Genomic DNA, 19653 nt, shown 5'->3' with positions numbered 1-19653 from the left:
GCAGCTGTATTTAGGAACCTGCTGTATATCAATAAAGGAGGGCTTGTCTACACTTGCAAGTTTGTGTGCAACAAAGCAGCTTTTTGCGCTCAAACGCTCAAACTGCAGATGTGTACACGCTGCCAAGCCACTTTGTGCCTAGAAACTCCTCAGTTACAGCACTGCAAAAAATCCATCTCGATGAGAGTCATAAGGCTATTTGCACAGACTCTCCAGCTCTCTGTTGCTAGTGTAGACACCTGATTGCTTTTTGCGCTGTAATTGGGCTTCAAGAGCTGTCCCATAATGTCCCTCAAGTGACTGCTCTGCTCATTGTTTTGAACTCGACTGCCCTGGAGACATGCAGCCCTCCCGTTTCAAAGCACTATTTCTGACCGCTATTGCATGCTGTGCTGATCTGCTCCGGGACACAAAGAAAATCATTAATGTGGAATGCTTGTGCTGTTGAACACAGAGGCAGGTGTTGGTGTGGGTGAGTGAGTGAGAGAGATTGCTGTGCAGCGAGCCCAGGGAGGGAGGCAGGGACTGATGTCAAGGTTTCCCCCTCCCCCTGCCTCAGGACTGGTTGCTTCCTTCCTAAATTATCTGAACTTAGACAGTATGCTGACTGACTCTCTGTCCCACAAAACACACTGTCTCTCTCCCCCCTCCATACACACAGACACACAGACACACACACTCCCTGTCACACATTCTCAACCCCACCCACTTCAGTTGAAAAGCAGCTGGCAATGTAGTAGGATACCCATGGAACAATGGGATTGGGAAACCTGCATAATGTGACACTGTGCCTGCCCCAAAGCACCCTGTGGCCAGTTGCACAGTGGGATAGCTACCACAATGCACTGCTGTCTTTGCTGTTACAAGAGCTGCTAATGTGGATGCACTCCAGCATCACAAGCAGCACAGTGTAGACACGCAACAGTGATTTAATTCCAGCTTTTTAATAAAAGTGGTATAACTTGTGGTGCAGAAACTTGCCACTGTAGACATACCCGGAGTATTTGCTCATTGCCCCTGTAAAGACACATTGTAAATTGTGAGAAGAGTGTCCTAGTTTAAACCTGTCCAGTCCTTCCAAATACCTAAGAAGTTTAGTTACAGATAAAGGATGTGCCAGTAAGTGTAGATAACATCAATGCAGAAAAACAACAGTTCTGTAGAGCTGTATGTGAACTGGATTTTTTGTTTCAGGGGCAGTTTCATGATTTTAAAATTTCTTCAATTCCAAAATGCACTGAAAAAAACACCAACAAAAAAGTTAGAAATTTCTCAGGAACCATATGTGACAGGTTGGATCACAGAAACCCACTTATGAACTGCCAGTTGATGTGTTGAGACAAATTCTGTCCTGCTTTCCTGCCTTGGCAGCTTGGGATTTCAGTGCCCTGCCTGGTTTGAGCCAGACCCACTAGCCTTCTGCAAACCCAGACCCAGGTCTGAACCATGTCCCCTAACAGCTGTAGGCTTAATTGAAAGCAGCTTAAGAAGTGTTCCTGTCTTTAACACTCAGATGCCCAACTCCCAGTGGGGTCCAAACCCCAAATAAATCCATTTTACCTTGTATAAAGCTTATGCAGGATAAACTCAGAAAGTGTTCTCCCTCTAAAACACTAATAGAGAGATATGCACAGCTGTTCTCTCCCCTTCACCCAGGTATTAATACATACTTTGGGTTAATTCATAAGTAAAAAGTGATTTTATTAAATATAGAAAGTAAGATTTAAGTGGTTCCAAGTAGTAACAGACAGAACAAAGTGAATTACCCAGCAACATAAAATAAAATACGCAAATCTATGCCTAATACAGTAAGAAAACCGAATACAGATAAAACCTCACCCTCAGAGATGTTCCAGTAAGCTTCCTATTACAGACTAGTCTACTTCTAGTCTGGGTCCAGCAATCACTCACACCACCTGTAGTTACTGTCCTTTGTTCCAGTTTCTTTCAGATATCCTTTGGGGGTGGAGAGGCTATCTCTTGAGCCAGCTGAAGACAAAATGAAGGGATCTCCCACAGGCTTAAATAGACTCTCTCTTCTGGGTGGAAACCCCCTCCTCTCTCCTATGCAAAGTCCAGCTCCAAGATGGAGTTTTGGAGTCACATGGGCAAGTCACATTTCCAAGCATGACTCAGTTTTTACAGGCAGCAGCCATTGCACACATGCTATCTTGACTGTCTCCAGGATGACTTCTTATGTGGATTGGAGCCTTCCAAGATCCATTGTTCATTAAGTGTTTCTTAATTGGGCACTTAATTTGCACATTCCTTTCTCAAGAAGTTGACCAAATGCTTTACAAAGGCTACTTAAAAATCAAGTAAGTACACAGCCAATATTCATAACTTCGAATACAAAAATGATACATGCATACAAATAGGATGAATAGATTCAGTAGATCATAACCTTTACAGAGATATGTTACATGGCATATGTAGCATAAAACATATTCCAGTTATGTCATATAGACATTCATAAGCATATTTCCATAAAGCCTTATAGGGTGCACCCTCACACCATAATTCAGAAAAAAAAATGGGGTCAAAACATTTTGTGTCAACAAAATCAAAATGTTTCATTTCAACTTCAACTTTTAAAAAATTCATATGATTTTATAAAATAAAACAAAACATTGAAACAAAAAAGCCATTTCAAAATGGGAAAAAATCATTCAACCCTACTGAGATCCTTCCCCGCCCCCAGTTTTTCTTTTGAAATGCCTAAGGCAACACATTTCCACAAAAATATTTTTTACAGCAGAAACTGTAAGAGTAGACTGAATTGTTTGTCTTACCTCAGATCCTCTTTGCCTTGGTTTTCTTGATTCTCACAATACTAGTACCTTTCACAAAGGAGGATGACTATATCAAAATAGCAATCTCAAATATTCTTCACTCAGTCATTGATATTCTTCCTGATCATTAGTATTTTAAAAAGTAATGATGCAGCATAATGTCTATGTTCACCTGAGCCTTAATGGTGAAATGAGAAAAGAGCAAAGTGATCTGCAATGTTTATGAGAAATTTTACAAGGTTACACTGACAGCAAACAAGATGAGGAATATTTTATTCCTGTGCAGTTATTGCATTAAATAGAATATAGACAGTCTACCCCAGCAGTTTGAGATTCCTATGAGAAAAGTCAGTGCAAATAATACATAATTTGGCTATGAAGAATGCACTTTACACATCTGTGTGGAACAACTCCAAACCTAATCTAAAAAACAGTGATCATCATAGCAATAACTTTAATGGCATATATGACCATTAACCTTCTGATAGCCACAGAATAAATACAGTGTGTCACAGAGCAGAGTATGTGAGGTTCCCTCGAGTAATAATTTGTGTTCAATTTAGAGAGAAATATGTTTCCTATTTGTGTAGCCACCATGCATTCATGGGAAATGGGAGGAAATTTAGAGGCAAAAGTGGACCCTCATTGATTTGTTAGAAGTTATTCAGTGATTGTGGGAAGAGGGACCCTAAAGCATGTGTCCTTATTGGAGGCTAGGAGCAGTTTTTTGACTAGATGCCTAGGGACTACTATTCAAAAAGAAAAAAAGTTCAACTTCCCTGTCACAGGCAAGAAAGGGTCCAGAAGAGAAAATGAAACACATTGCCCAGTCAGAATATGAAGACCATTCTGTAAGGGCAGAGAAAGTTTCCCTTTTCTGTATGCTTTTGTGAAGCAGTGGGGGGCAGGAGTCTCAATGAAACACAGGAAAGGTGGCTTGGAGATGGATATACCAGACAGCATCATATCCAATTGAAAAAGGCCTGTACTGTGTGTGGAAGAAAGGAAGAAGATGGCAATAGGTGGGTTTTTGGGTTTTTTTATGTTTTTTTTTAAGTCACCACTCTGTTTTTGAGTTCAATGATCCATCTTCTGTTGGTTAAATGAACGCTGCAGAAATAGACAGCTAGAGAGCTGAGGGAGACAGGGAGAATCTCAAATTGGGCCGATTCCCAGTGTTACAACTCTGACCTGTAAAATGTTAACAACTTGTAGTATTGGTAGCCTGACTTCCCAGGTTTAACTACAGTGGTAAGTGACAGTCTCCAGAACCATGCAGTCTGGATCTTTTTATCCTATGGGTTCTAAAGGCAGACCATGACACCACAGAATAAGAATTAAGGTTTTTCCTATTCCACATCCTTATAAGGGCATTTATTAAGAGAGTCTTCTGCACAGAAATCAACAGGTGATCAATATGAATTTTGAAGCAAGCCAGCTGTTTACCCTACCAGTAGCTTGGGGCCCAGTAGTTCTTCTTCTATCTCATTTGTGCTCAGGCCATGCAGGTTGTGGCCAGGCAGAGGTCAGCTCTTAGATAGTGACTGATTAAAGAGGGGTTATTGAGTATCTGAGAAGCTGCAAAAATGATTCATATTAATAAAAGACACTTTTAAACATTCAGAGAATCTGAGTGCTGTGAAATCTCCCCCTGCTTTTTCATTTCCCAGGAAGCTGAACAAATGAGCAGACTCCACACCAGAATTTCATGAACTTAAAAGATCCTGAATCTAGCCATTGTTAAAACAGACTTGGCTCCCTGATTGTAACTAGAAACAAGCAGTTAAAAAAAGACCCAATTACAGCAAGGAAGATAAATCTCATCACTCCCAATTTCTGTGTCAGTGAGATCATCCCAATGCATGCTGAAGAGACCTCCAGTGCAGAGATACTCCAGTGCTCCTTGTAGACCACAAAGCTTTATGGTGACTCTGTACTATTCTGAACACCACAATGACCTAAGTGCATGTCTCATTCTACATTGGTCTGAACTTGCTCATGTGGTTCCCTTGCAATTGGGTTCACGTGGCTCATTCTCACTTTCCAGTGTTGTCAGTCACAGGAGGCCCAGAAGCAGCTGGAAAAACAGTCCCGATTTCAGTGGCCAGTCAGAGCAAAGGATACTTCTTGAGCTCATAGGCTGAGGGAATTCCATTTCTGCCCACAGTTTGACTAAATAATCCTATATCCTTTAGTAGAGCACAGAGAAGTATTGCAAGAGCTTCAGAACATACAATTCTTTCTTCTTGCTTACACAGACCAGTCAAATAAACCCCAAGAGAAACAAAAACATGCATAGCCTATTCCGTAGGGCAATTCATATATTATTCTTTTTAATAAAGATATTTATTTTACTTGAAAATATATGTTAGGGGAGAATCACTTTCTGAATGGGAACAGAGTATGCTCAGGGGACAAACCGGACTTGTGGGTTTATGGTGAACCTCAGTTAAACTGATCAGATATCTGAGAGAATGAAAATGGTGGCACATGGCTGCAAAATGTGGTTTTACATGGCCAAAATTACAAACATCACATCAGGGACATCCCAGGATCTCTGTGCTTTTCTTTCTTTATCAAGTGCATGATCAGTTTTCCGTGACACATTTTTTCAGTTACAGTTTCCCCTCACTTCTCTCCTTGGAATGCATTTCCTTTTCACAACCATGACACCAAAACAGAAAAAATTAAATGAAACTAAATTAAAAACAAATACATGTAGCCTTTGCTCAAGTTTTGCTAATCTGTTGGGGGAGTCAGACAGGAAATTTGCACATCAGCCCTTACTGACATTGCAAATAAAGTAAACTCCTTCTTTCCTTTGCAGCTGGCTGAGAGCTTGGCTTCTTTAACATGATGGGGGAAATCTAGTTTTCTGTATGTTGTATTGTTGGAAGTGCTCATGTCTTACAGCTGCTATTGTACTCTCAGTTTAATTTTAAGAGAGTCATCTCTCTTGTATACTGGTTACCTCCTGAGAAAGAAACCTTCAGAAATATCTGACTTTTTACATCCATCCATGGATGGGGTAATTTTTTTTTAAAGAATGAGCAGATGAGAAAACAATACAGATTAGAGCCTCTGATGAATCTCTGTAAGGGAAGAGAATAATTAGCATACCTGAAAATCCTCAGAAAGCCTGGCTAATTCTGCATGTGAGGCCTAGCTACAACGGTGTTTGGAATTTTAGAACACATTTCTGAGTACTGCACTTGTAAACCACCCGGTATCATGGGATCTGGGCACTCTTGTACTTGGATAGCACCTCCTACCACAAAGAACTTCTATGAACTTCAGTTCATTAAGCCTCATAACACAAAGGTGAGATAGATCAATATTGTGATTCCCCATTTTACAGAGGAGAAACGGGGGTACAGAGCAGTTAAATAAGTGACTTGCCCAAAGTCACACAGGAAGTTTGAGACAAAGCCATTTATAAAACCCATAACTTCTTACTCCCAGTCCTGTGTTCTAGACACAAGACTGCTCCTACAAAGAGGGCAAGGGCAATGTCCTGCTAGAGAAAGCATAGCAGGACCCTTTTGTCAAAGCAGGGGCTTCTCCTTCATTCACTTAAGGTAGCAACTCTTGTGCAGACAAGCCTTGAATTAAATGATTGCCAACCAGCACAAGTTAGTGGAGATCAAGCTTACCCAAAGAGTGCTGAACAGAGTGGGAGGGTTTAAAATGAGGAATAGCTGGGCTCACATATCCCTCTCTTGACCTGGAACTATGCAGAGCAGCCCTCTCTCTGGGTGCACTTGGACCTAGGGTGATCAGATGTCCCGATTTTATAGGGACAGTCCCGATTTTTGGGTCTTTTTCTTATATAGGCTCCTATTACCCCCCACCCCATCCCGATTTTTCACACTTGCTGTCTGGTCACCTACTCGGACCCCATGGCAATCCCCTGCCCAGCCATGTGGAAAAGAATGGTAGGGCAGGGCCAGCCAGAGACTGAAGCCAAACAGAGCAGCTACAGAAGTTGAAGGAGGGATTCACAGCCACTGAATGCACCCAATGAAGTGAGCTGTAGCTCACGAAAGCTTATGCTCAAATAAATTTGTTAGTCTCTAAGGTGCCACAAGTACTCTTTTTCTTTTTGCGAATACAGACTAACACAACTGCTACTCTGAAACCTGACAGCTACAGATGACGTCAAAGTATTTTCTACAGTTTTCATTCTTGATCTGTTCTCCCCTCTGCTGATTGGCTGTTTGCTCCAACCTACCCATTTCCCCCATCTCGGCCTCACTTCACCTCTGCCTCTTGTACCTCCTCCATTTCCTCCCCACCCGGCTTTTCCTTCGGTGTCCCCTCTCCCTTCTCTTGTCTTTAGCTAATCCCCCCAAATCAGGGCGCTAGCAAAACATTTGCTACCCCCATATTATTCACTTTACTTGTGTGTTATATTACATTCCTCTACCCTGGATTTGGCTTGGCTATTTAGGGTATGTCTACATTGTGTAAGGGGACTGTGCGAGCTGGAATTGCCTGGGTCAGACAGAGTGGGGCTGAGCTAAGGAGAAAGCAGGAGCCCAAGTAGAGCAGGGGAGCAGAGCCATGACAACCAGAGGGGCCAGAAAAGCAGCCAGGAAGCAGGTCAGTGCTGGGAGCAGAGTCACAGAAGCACGCCACAGAGCAGACCTGTGCTGGGAGGAGAGCTGTAGCAACCAGAGCCAGAAGGGCCAGAGAAGCAGCCCAGGGAGTTGGAGGCAGAGTGGAGCTGGAGTTGAGGCAGAGCCAGGTGCAGTGAGCAGCTGGCAAGAACGAGGGGAACCCTGGGCAGCAGGCCCAGCACAAGGAGATGCCCCCAGCCAAGAGGCCTTGCAGGCCAGACTTTGAGAGGGATCGTAACCCTGATGGGGCGGGGGTGACGTTGGGAAGAAGGGTCTTGCCACCTAGAGCCTGAGGGCGTGGTCACTGCCAAAGCAAGTGTCTGACCCTCAGCATCCCTGCTGCACAGCCAGGGCCTGGGCAGGAGGCCTGGGACTTGTGAGGAACAGACTGAACTGCCCTTACCTTCCAGAGACGCTGGTTGTGATGTCCCCATGCCACACAGCGGGGTGACATGTTTTCCTTTCACCTTTCCCATTTTTTCCCTTTTTTTTAAATTGGTTGCTGTTTAATAAATTGTATTTGCTTTGAACTGTATGTAATGATCAGTGGATCAGGGAAACCTCCAGTGCAGAGAGAGCACCCCAGAATGGGGACACCATAGTCCCTGCCCTAAGTGACCAAAACAAGGTTGGGGGTTGAGCCCCCCAGGAGTCCTGGGCCTAGCCTTGTTGGGGTTACGAGGATTCTGCTACACCGGAGAGTGGAAGGGGAGCCCTTGAGGTCAGGCAGGCCTCTGGGTAAAGGAAGTGGGAGTGAGGACTCAGATCCTTTTGCTAGCCCATTTGACCGGGGTAGTGTATAAGCCAGGAAAGTTCCCCACAGTAGCGGGACCATTCCCCCACTTACAATTACAATTAAATGGCTGGCCCATGCCAGCTGACTTGGGCTCGGGGGGCTGTTTAATTGCGGTGGAAACATTCGGACATGGGCTAAAACCCAGGCTCTAGGATGCTGCGAGGTGGGAGGGTCCAGAGCATGCACTGCAGTCAAAGCATGAACAGCCCCTTAGCCAGAGCCCCTTGAGCCTGAGTCAGCTACCATGTTTAATTGCAGTGCAGACATATCCAGTGATTGTAAATCCTTTGAGGCAGGGACTGTCTGCTGCTCTGTCTTAATTCAGTGCCTGGCACAATGGGACACTGATCTTGACTGGTCCCTAAGTACTACAGTAATAAACATAATTAATAATGACTGTGTTTGTAAAGGCCAGTCTGGCGACTCCCCAAATATTTGGTCCATGATACAAATATTTGTGGTTTACCCTACGACTAATCCTATAGGCAGTTACCCTGGGCTGTAAACCACAAATACCCTGGTTTACAGCCATCTGGGGAGTGTCCAGACTAGCCTTTATGAATATTATAGAATCATAGAATCATAGAATATCAGGATTGGAAGGGACATCAGGAGGTCATCTAGTCCAACCCCCTGCTCAAAGCAGGACCAATCCTCAACTAGATCATCCCAGCCAGGGCTTTGTCAAGCCTGACCTTAAAAACTTCTAAGGAAAGAGATTCCACCTCCTCCCTAGGTAACGCATTTCAGTGTTTCACCACCCTCCTAGTGAAAAAGTTTTTCCTAATATCCAACCTAAACCTCCCCCACTGCAACTTGAGACCATTACTCCTTGTTCTGTCATCTGCTACCACTGAGAACAGTCTAGATCCATCCTCTTTCAGGTAGTTGAAAGCAGCTATCAAATCCCCCCTCATTCTTCTCTTCCACAGACTAAACAATCCCAGTTCCTTCAGCCTCTCCTCATAAGTCATATGTTCCAGTACCCTAATCATTTTTGTTGCCCTCCGCTGGACGTTTTCCAATATGTTAACTACCTTCAATTAATTGGGTAACTAATTAACTCAAGGTAAACATTCTAGTGTAGCCATACCCTAAGAGTCTTGTTTAACCCCCCTTCGGTAGCATGCAGATCACACACAAGATGGGAACACCCTACTAGCAGGTTGTCATGGGTGTATCTGGCCATCATTTGGCAAACACAGTCAAGTTTCTTGAATTCAATTCGGTGCTACCCTTCAAAGTTGCATGAATTTATTGTCCAACTGATTTAAACAAGAGTCTCACAGCTGATGTCCCCTCCCACCATTCTGAAAAACATCTGCCTGTCCTGATAAATAGAATTGCATCTCCAGTAAAAAAACTTGCACACTCTATTATTGCATTTATGCAAAGAGATGACAAATCCCTGCTTTCAAACTTTCTCACACAACAGCTATATTTTAGGGTTTTTTCCAGCACTGTGATATCTGAGCACCTAAAGTTAGATGTGCTGATTAACAATCAAAATCGAAATGAATGAATGAATATTTAACCAAAGTTCTTGTGTGTGTAATGTTAATCATAAATGTTCAAAATTAGAAAAAGTGTATACACAGTATGCACATGCCAGGTACACAGTAGGCCGGATTCTGATCTCATTTACACCAGTGTGAAGTCAAGGCAAGAACGCTAAAGTCAGTAAAGCTTAATCAAGATATCAAACAGATAATTGCAACCATCCAAGTGTGGATGTTGAGTCATTAAGGATCAGGTGGTGTTTGTCACCTGGGCAGGTGCACAAAGGGGATGGGAGGGAAAAAGGAACCTTTTTTATAATGTCCCCTGACCAAGAACTAGGAACAGCTTCAGTCTGTGCTCAACATGGCACGAACCTTGAAATATCCAATATTTTCAATAAACTTGTGGTTAGTGTACTGGAATGGGACTCTGGAGAGCTGGGTTCATTTCACAGCTCTGCCACAGACTTTGAGAGACCTTGGCCAGGTCACTTCACCCCTCCAGGCCTCACTTCCCCATGTGCAAAGAGTGATTCTTCTCCAAGTTATTTTCCTTTGTCTGTCATATTTCAAGGGGGAAATTATCTGAGTGGCTGAAGAGGAAGAAAAGAAGTGAAAGACAATAAATACTAATTGTGCTGGTCCCTAGAACTTTGGAATCTAATGGAGTTGCCTTTTTTTAAAAAAGCCAAATTTTCAAAGGTGAGCACAACAGCTGATCTTATACAAATATAGACACAAAAATCTGCATTTTCAAGTACAAAGCATATAACTGCCTATGAAACTGGGTTGCTAGTAGGCAAACAATTACCCAGTTTGTGCAAACAAATGTTCATATCTGGAAGTGCACACATTATGACGACCTTTGAAAATTTATTCCAGAAGCCTAAATATTCAATGATAATCTCATGGTAGGAAAGCTACCTAATTGAGGTCAGAACATGTAGGGATAAAGTGAGAGAGGCTAAAAGTCAAGTAGAGTTGGACTTTGCAAAGGGAATTAAAACCAATAGTAAAAGATTCTATAGCCATATAAATAAGAAGAAAACTAAGAAGGAAGAAGTGGGGCCGCTTAACACTGAGGATGAAGCGGAGGTTAAAGATAATCTAGGCATGGCCCAATATCTAAACAAATACTTTGCCTCAGTCTTTAATAAGGCTAAAGAGGATCTTGGGGATAATGGTAGCATGACAAATGGGAAGGAGGATACAGAGGTAGATATTACCATATCAGAGGTAGAAGCGAAACTGAAACAGCTTAATGGGACTAAATCGGGGGGCCCAGATAATCTTCATCCAAGAATACTAAAGGAATTGGCACCTGAAATTGCAAGCCCATTAGCAAGAATTTTTAATGAATCTGTAAACTCAGGAATAGTACCGAATGATTGGAGAATTGCTAATATAGTTCCTATTTTTAAGAAAGGAAAAAAAAGTGATCCGGGTAACTACAGGCCAGTTAGTTTGACATCTGTAGTATGCAAGGTCCTGGAAAAAATTTTGAAGGAGAAATTAGTTAAGGACATTGAAGTCAATGGTAAATGGGACAAAATACAACATGGTTTTACAAAAGGTAGATCGTGCCAAACCAATCTAATCTCCTTTTTTGAAAAAGTAACAGATTTTTTAGATAAAGGAAATGCAGTGGATCTAATTTACCTAGATTTCAGTAAGGCATTTGATACCGTGCCACATGGGGAATTATTAGTTAAATTGGAGAAGATGGGGATCAATATGAACATCAGAAGGTAGATAAGGAATTGGTTAAAGGGGAGACTGCAACGGGTCCTACTGAAAGGCGAACTGTCAGGTTGGAGGGAGGTTACCAGTGGAGTTCCTCAGGGATCGGTTTTGGGACCAATCTTATTTAATCTTTTTGTTACTGACCTTGGCACAAAAAGTGGGAGTGTGCTAATAAAGTTTGCAGATGATACAAAGCTGGGAGGTATTGCCAATTCGGAGAAGGATCGGGATATTATACAGGAGGATCTGGATGACCTTGTAAACTGGAGTAATAGTAATAGGATGAAATTTAATAGTGAGAAGTGTAAGGTTATGCATTTAGGGATTAATAACAAGAATTTTAGTTATAAGTTGGGGACACATCAATTAGAAGTAACGGAAGAGGAGAAGGACCTTGGAGTATTGGTTGATCATAGGATGACTATGAGCTGCCAATGTGATATGGCTGTGAAAAAAGCTAATGCGGTTTTGGGATGCATCAGGAGAGGCATTTCCAGTAGGGATAAGGAGGTTTTAGTACCGTTATACAAGGCACTGGTGAGACTTCACCTAGAATACTGTGTGCAGTTCTGGTCTCCCATGTTTAAAAAGGATGAATTCAAACTGGAGCAGGTACAGAGAAGGGCTACTAGGATGATCCGAGGAATGGAAAACTTGTCTTATGAAAGGAGACTTAAGGAGCTGGGCTTGTTTTGCCTAACTAAAAGAAGGTTGAGGGGAGATATGATTGCTCTGTATAAATATATCAGAGGGATAAATATAGGAGAGGGAGAGGAATTATTTAAGCTCAGCACCAATGTGGACACAAGAACAAATGGGTATAAACTGGCCACCAGGAAGTTTAGACTTGAAATCAGACGAAGGTTTTTAACCATCAGAGGAGTGAAGTTTTGGAATAACCTTCCAAGGGAAGCAGTGGGGGCAAAAGATCTATCTGGTTTTAAGATTCTACTCGATAAGTTTATGGAGGAGATGGTATGATGGGATAATGGGATTTTGGTAAGTAATTGATCTTTAAATATTCAGGGTAAATAGGCCAAATCCCCTGAGATGGGATATTAGATGGATGGGATCTGATTTACTATAGAAAACTCTTTCCTGGGTATCTGGCTGGTGAATCTTGCCCATGTGCTCAGGGTTTGGCTGATTGCCATGTTTGGGGTCGGGAGGGAGTTTTCCTCCAGGGCAGATTGGAGAGGCCCTGGAGGTTTTTTTTGCCTTCCTCTGTAGCATGGGGCATGGTTGACTGGAGGGAGGCTTCTCTGCTCCTTGAAGTTTTGAACCATGATTTGAGGACTTCAATAGCTCAGACATGGGTGAGGTTTTTCATAGGAGTGGGTGGGTGACATTCTGTGGCCTGCGCTGTGCAGGAGGTCGGACTAGATGATCAGAGTGGTCCCTTCTGACCTTAGTATCTATGAATCTATGAATCTATGTGTATACAGAAATACTTACTTGTGCAAATGTAGATTTTGTATGCACAGAAAGGAGGCCTTAGATTTGGGGATTTTAAATGAGTGTTGCCCCAATATTGTTAAAGAAAAGGGGATCTCTTTAGTTTTTAGTTCTTTGATTTTTCAAAAGGTGTTCACAGCCAGCCTTAGAAAAGAGTTCCTAGCCCAGCTGGGACTGACTGGTTGGTTTAAGTTTGCTGAGGAGCTTTAAATGAAATACTGTGTTACTGTTATGCCCTGTAGCTTAACAGAACTTCAGTGTTGACTTCTGTAACTATAACAAATATCCCTTGTTTTCAGGAACAGGTTTCAATTTATGCATTCAAACAGGGCTGGATAAGTAGCAAGCAATATGAAGCATCTACACTTACACTGCCTAATTCATTTCCCCTTATTCCTCAGCCTGCACTATCCCCGTAATTTCCCAGGGGTGGCATGTCATTCATCGTGCAGCAGGTGCACTTGGACAGAAAGATCTAGCAATGTGTTAATAAAAGCCCAGAAAAAAGAAAAAAGAGAGCCTGCCTGGCAATCACTGTAAGAAATATTGTCCCTAGAAAGTTCAGTACTGCACATTGTGGCATGACGCGTGTGCTGGGCTCCTTTCATATACACAAATAGTATTTTTGTAAAGAAAGGCCTTTAATGTATGCAGATCCATTCTGAACTGAGAAAATGGGGAATTCATCTCTTTTGTCATAAGGGGCGAATATCTGTATTAATGGGGAGCTAGCACACGTCTGTGCACCACTTCAGTGAGAGCTGTGGGAATAATGGATTTTCCGGTTAGCTGGCAATTCCAAAAAGTCAGGGGAAAATGGTTTGCGGTTGAATCAAAACCAATTTTGCTTCTGAAATTATTGGCAAATCAAAAAGTCAACAGAAATCTGCTTCAGGTCAAATAAAACCTTTCAAATGAAATGTTTTGTGAATCTGAGTGATTTTAATGGGTTTGAATGTAAAACATAAAATGGAAGGACATTTGGAAATAAAAAGGGGGTTGAAACTAAAAAAAACAGAGACCTTTCATTTAGAAGACATCTATATGAAATGTTTGGACTTTCAGATTTTTTTTCAAGATGAACAAATCTGGCAAAAAACCCATAGACATTCCCCCAACATTTCAGTGTTGCAGAAGCTCCATATTTTGCTGAAAAAAAGTTCCAGCCAAAACTTTTTGCCCAGCTCCAATTTAAATCTGCATGGCTCAAATAGGTCTTGACCTGGCCTCCACAATGATGATTTTCAATGATTTTTGTCACTGGGGAAAGGAGAAAGCTTAACCTTTTCACCAAGTCTTTGTACCTAGACTCTTAGGGCACCTCATAAACATAGCATAACTCCTTTCTGCTAGGTCAAGCGCAACATTATGGCAGCTGTTACATCACTAAAAGCTGTAGTGGCATCTGCAGTACCCGTCTCCTTCCCTGCTAGACATTAGCCCCAGCATGGGATTTAGGTAGCCTCAGGTTTACTAGATTTGATGTTGCACTCCATGTGCTTTAAGGAAATATGCTTATGAATAGGACATAACAGGAATATGCTTTACACTAAGGACCCCTTGTATGGTGTCATTAGAAAGCTGGTAATCTACCAACTGTGTTCATCCTATTTGTTTGCATGTATTATTTCTATATCTGGAGTTAGGAGAATAAGATATAAACTTGTATCACTAATGTAAGCACATTAAGTGGCGGCCATTAAAGGTGCTCCAGAAACAATCAGTTGTAAAGGGCCTTAGTTACTTGAAAGCCTTCCTATGTACATGTGGGCCAGCCCATGGGGAATGGAGACTAGAGGTCTTACAGTGACATGTGACCATGTCACCTGATAATGAAATCCATTTTAAATCTGGTACTTTTCCATTAAGAAAGAGAGGTGGGGACCCAGAGAGACAAAAGATTCCTGCCTTGTGCCAAAGCTATAAAATGGGGTGGAGCAGGACAAAGGGGCTGCCACTCATGAGAAAACCCCTGCTTACCACCTGAGATGTCTGCTGAAACTAACAAGGACTGTATCAGGTGAAAGGATTGAGCCCAGACTAGGAAGGAGCCTAGTCTGTGAAAGAAGCTTACTGAAACATCTTGGAGGGTGAAATATTACCTGTAATCAGTTTCTTAATGTATCAGGCTTAGACTTGCGCGTTTTGTTTTATTTTGCTTTGTGACTTACTTTGTTCTGTCTGTTATTACTTGAAACCACTTAAATCCTACTTTTTATACTTAATAAAATCACTTTTGTTTATTAATAAACCCAGAGTAAGTGACTAATACCTGGGGGAGCAAACAGCTGTGCATCTCTCTCTATCAGTGTTATAGAGGGTGGACAATTTGTATAAAGCTTATACAGGGTAAATTCATAGAGTAAAACGGATTTATTTGAGGTTCAGGCTCCCAGAAAGGCTGAAAACTGGGCACTGGGAAAGTCCCTGTTAACTGAGAAGCCCCTGGGCTGAGTGAATCTCAGTTTCAGTGAACTGCAGAGAGGCGTGGCCCAACCTCTGGGTCTGTGCTGGAGCTGACTGAGTGTCTCAGTCAGCAAGACAGGAGTGGAGGGATGCCTGTTCTGGCAGGAGGGTTGTTCTCAGTGGTATTCCAATTCAATGAGTGACAGTCTCAAGGGGAATCTCTGTGACCGAACCTGTCACACTAGATACACATCTGCTAATCCTCAAAACTCCTGTGAAGTGAGCCTCTCCCTCAGACCTTCACTCTGTGGTATGCATAGGTACAAACCCTCAAAACAGGGTTCCCAAACCCTTCTCTGCTCCCACACAGCACAATCTCCCTGGCTCTGCTCTGGACGAGGTCCTGTGAGGGTCCAGAGGGAGGGAAGGGGTTTGCACCATGTGCCAGTTCTGTTAACTAGGTGCCAAATTGTATAGCTTGAATAATGACACAAAGGAGATGCATGGAAATGCTACTGTATTTTTAAGAAGAAATCCCCTTTACAGCTACAATCTTGTGCATCCAAAGACCAGCATAACTCAAGAGACCAATCAGAAAGCAAGGGTGGGGTGGAAACTTCACAAAAGAGATTCATTACAGAGAGATTGAGCAGATTCCTGTATGTCCAAGAACAAGTAAACGTATTAACGTTGGGCCCAAGTGACCTGCTTTGTCTCATGACAGCATCTTCATAAACATCTGAAACATTTGTTTTCCTTCATGCAGACTCGCATGCCACAAACCAGCACCAACAAATACAAGCTTGTGGCATTTTAGGTAGGGCTATATGAGGAAATATTCTAACAACCAGCAGGATTGCAAGTCTGGCAGGGAGATAAAAATGGACATGGGAATATAAGGGAAATGAGAGAGAGTGTAGAATAATGATTGCCAGCACATAGGTAGGGCAGAAAAGATTGCTTTTGCAGTGGTTCTGAGGAACCCAGTGATAATATTTGGATTTATTTGGAGAGGACTTAGGTTACTGAGACTTTAATCGGAACTCTTAAGAGCTACCTGTAGATTCTGCAAAAGTCTTTTATAGAATCCTATATGAATCAAGTGAGCTGTCAAAAGGCATTGAGCTAATTCTTGTTCAAGAGGGCCTGAACTTCTAGTCATGGGAATGCCACCCCAGTACCAGCAGTAGGAGTAGCCATGTATCTTAAGAGAATATATTATATATGGCAAGCACACCGCAGATAAAGAGATGGCAAACACGGCAGGACTCAGATGAAACACATAGCCAAGTGTCATGCCACTCACCGCTGCACTGGCACCTCCTCCTGGTCACTCTGGGAATTAGCTCCTGAGGTTGAATCCCCTTTCTGCAGTTTGCACTCCATCACGCCACCTCTCTCTGGTCAGCAGCTCCTCTCCAGCTCCAGGATCTGCAACATCTCCTTCGTGACTCAGTCCTCCACCTAGGTCACTCAGGTCATTCTCCTTTTCTGGATACTAAAGTCTCTCTCCACACTAGCACTCTCCCCATTCACTGCCTTTCACTCTATGCCATGCCCACGATGGCTGGTAGAGGAACCTGGGCCCACCCTCTGCTCCGGGTTCCAGTCCAAGGTCCCTCAACCAAGTAGTTCTGGTCTTTCCTCTCTGCCCTCACTGCTCCTTCCCTGGACTTCTTCCTACATTTCTGGTCCCCCTCCTTTCTCTGGGCATACCAACACCAAACCTTCCTCTCTCATCCCAGAGAACAACTGCAGCCTGCTCACCCCTGCAGCCTCCAAACACTTCTCCCTCTTCCCAGAGGGTGACTGTCCTTTCCCAGCAGCAGCCCCGTTCTGGTGCCAGCCACCTGGCTTAATAGGACCTGGCTGTTCCTGTCCAGCTGAGGCTGCTTTCAATTAGTTCCTTGCTCCCTGACCTCTTCCAGGTGCAGTCTGTGGAGTTAATAGGCCTACCTGGCCACCTTAACCCCTGTCAGTCCTGTGTGAGGTGGACACCCCGTCACACGAAGATCTTCAAAAATTAATAGTGATATTGGGATGCTTCAGTTTTTAGGTCCCAGTTGGGACATCAGAAGTGGGCCTGATTTTAGAGGTTAGGTGCTCAGCACTCTGAAATCCAGACCCTTTCAAAAGAATTGCAAACTGGGCACCCAAAATCGCTAGTCACTTTGGAAATACTTGGCCTAAAATCTCAGATTTCTCTGTAGACAGTAGAATCCCAGCAGTCTAGGCCAGCAGTTCCCCATAGAAGGGTGGCAGACACAATACTTTATTACAGATGTAGATAGTGTGGCTAGAGCAGGGATTGGCAACCTTTGGCCTGCGGCCCGCCAATGTAACCCCTCTGGCAATCCGGGCCAGTTTGTTTACCTGCTGTGTCCACAGGTTTGGCCAATCGCAGCTCCCACTGGCCACAGTTCACCACTCCAGGCCAATGGGGGCTGTGGGAAGAGTTGTGGGCTGAGGGATGTGTTGACCACCGCTTCCCACAGCCCCCCATTGGCCTGGAGCGGCAAACCGCGGCCAGTGCGAGCTGTGATCGGCTGAACTGTGGACGCGGCAGGTAAACAAACCGGCCCAGCCCGCCAGGGGGCTTACCCTGGTGGGCCACATGCCAAAGGTTGCTGATCCCTGGGATAGAGTATGCAAGTTCACATAAAAGTCACATTTTATTTTCAGAGGATGAATGATTTGTATGGAGAGGGTGCGTATGGGAGCCCAGCTGCAAAGGGTCTCAGGTCTGAGGTCTCCTCAGGAGTGCCAGAACTGCTGGCACAAGGAGACTGGGAACTTCTTGGAGCTTCAAACACAAACCAGCCCCTCTCCTTGTGGAGAACCTCGCTGTGACCCAGGGTCCCTTGTAGCTGCAGACTTGGCAGCTTCTGTTAGCTGGCCCCACAGCACAGATTTTTTTCCTCTAAATATTATGATTTTCAAGGGTGTTGGTTTTAGCTGTTATATTTGGCAGGTTTCCTTTATTGCCTTTAGCAATAATGACTTACTGATAGGAAGGAACATTTCGGGATGTTAACAGCCTACTCCGGCACACCTACTTTGTCTCTCCTGAAGAGAAAACCTGCACATGCATGCCTCCCACTTACTACCTGGCCCACAGAGGGGGCTAGGGAGCTGCAGAGGCAGAGCTGGCGATTGGTGTGCAAAGTAGTATATTTAGAGGAAAGGTTCAAATCCTCCAACGTGCAGAGCTGGCATTTCTATGGACCGTTATTTTTTTCTAAGATGTGCTGGAAGTTGAGGACTTCCAGTAAGGTTTTTCTGTTGCGGAAGAGTTAGCTCTGACATTTACAGCAGATTTATCTGTCCAAATACTAAAGGCCAGATTTTCCAAAGAGCTCAGGCTCCCATTTAGATACACAAAAAAGTGGCCAGTTTTGAGAGAGCGAGCTCAGAATGTTGGCTGCTGAACTCTTTGGGAAATCTGGCCATAAAGGATCTCAGTGGGCCTCCTACTTGGTTTGCCCTGAGCTCTTTGGAAAAATCTAGCCTTAATTTGACAATTACAAATGGGTAGCTAAATCATTAAGGAAAACCTGAACATTGTGAAGATCAGCTTTGTATACCACTGGTCAAATCCTCCTTGCCTTATAGGAGTAGCGCCATTGAATCCAACTGGGCCCCTTGCATTACTAAGGTGAGTGAGACTTGGTTGCAGGATTAAACGATGCAGATGTTGGTAGTGATTTTGAATGTGAATCACTAAATCACGGGTTCTCAGACGTTTTCAGCATGTAGGCCATGTCTTGACAGATTACTTTGTGGACACCACCCCATTATTCATGGTTCTGTTGATTCCCTCTCTCCCATCAGTGATTGCAGAATAGCTCTGGGGTAACTACAGCAAGGTCTGAAATGGCGAAATAACACCAAAAATAGCATGCTTTCAACTTCTATTAACTTAGCATCGGGACACAAGGAGGAGCAGCCAGCACCACCTAACTAGTCAGCTCAGACCACTTGGGGAAGCTTTGGGAATTAGACCATTTGGATGGATAACACATGAGCAAAATATTAGTTCAATTCTCCCAGATAAGCACAGAGCCTGAAATTTGTTGAGCAAACATGAAATAGAAGTGATAGAGCCTTATTTTTAAAAAGCACTTTTCAGTTTTCATTGAATATCTTCTCAAGGTTCTTGCATTCCAGTTTCCTTCTGTTTATCCCTATTGATACCTGGTGTTTGTTTTGCGTCTCTAGCCATGTAATAGATCAGCATCACAAACGGTGCTAATAAACTACAGATATATGGAAAAAATACAGTGAAATAAATACAGAAAGCTATCATTAAGGGGAATTCCTGGAACTAGGATTGCTCTCCAGGA

Source organism: Dermochelys coriacea, chromosome 2 (assembly GCF_009764565.3).
Source record: "Dermochelys coriacea isolate rDerCor1 chromosome 2, rDerCor1.pri.v4, whole genome shotgun sequence".
Taxonomy (NCBI): Eukaryota; Metazoa; Chordata; order Testudines; family Dermochelyidae; genus Dermochelys; species Dermochelys coriacea.
Note: the sequence above shows the minus strand (reverse complement) of the source record.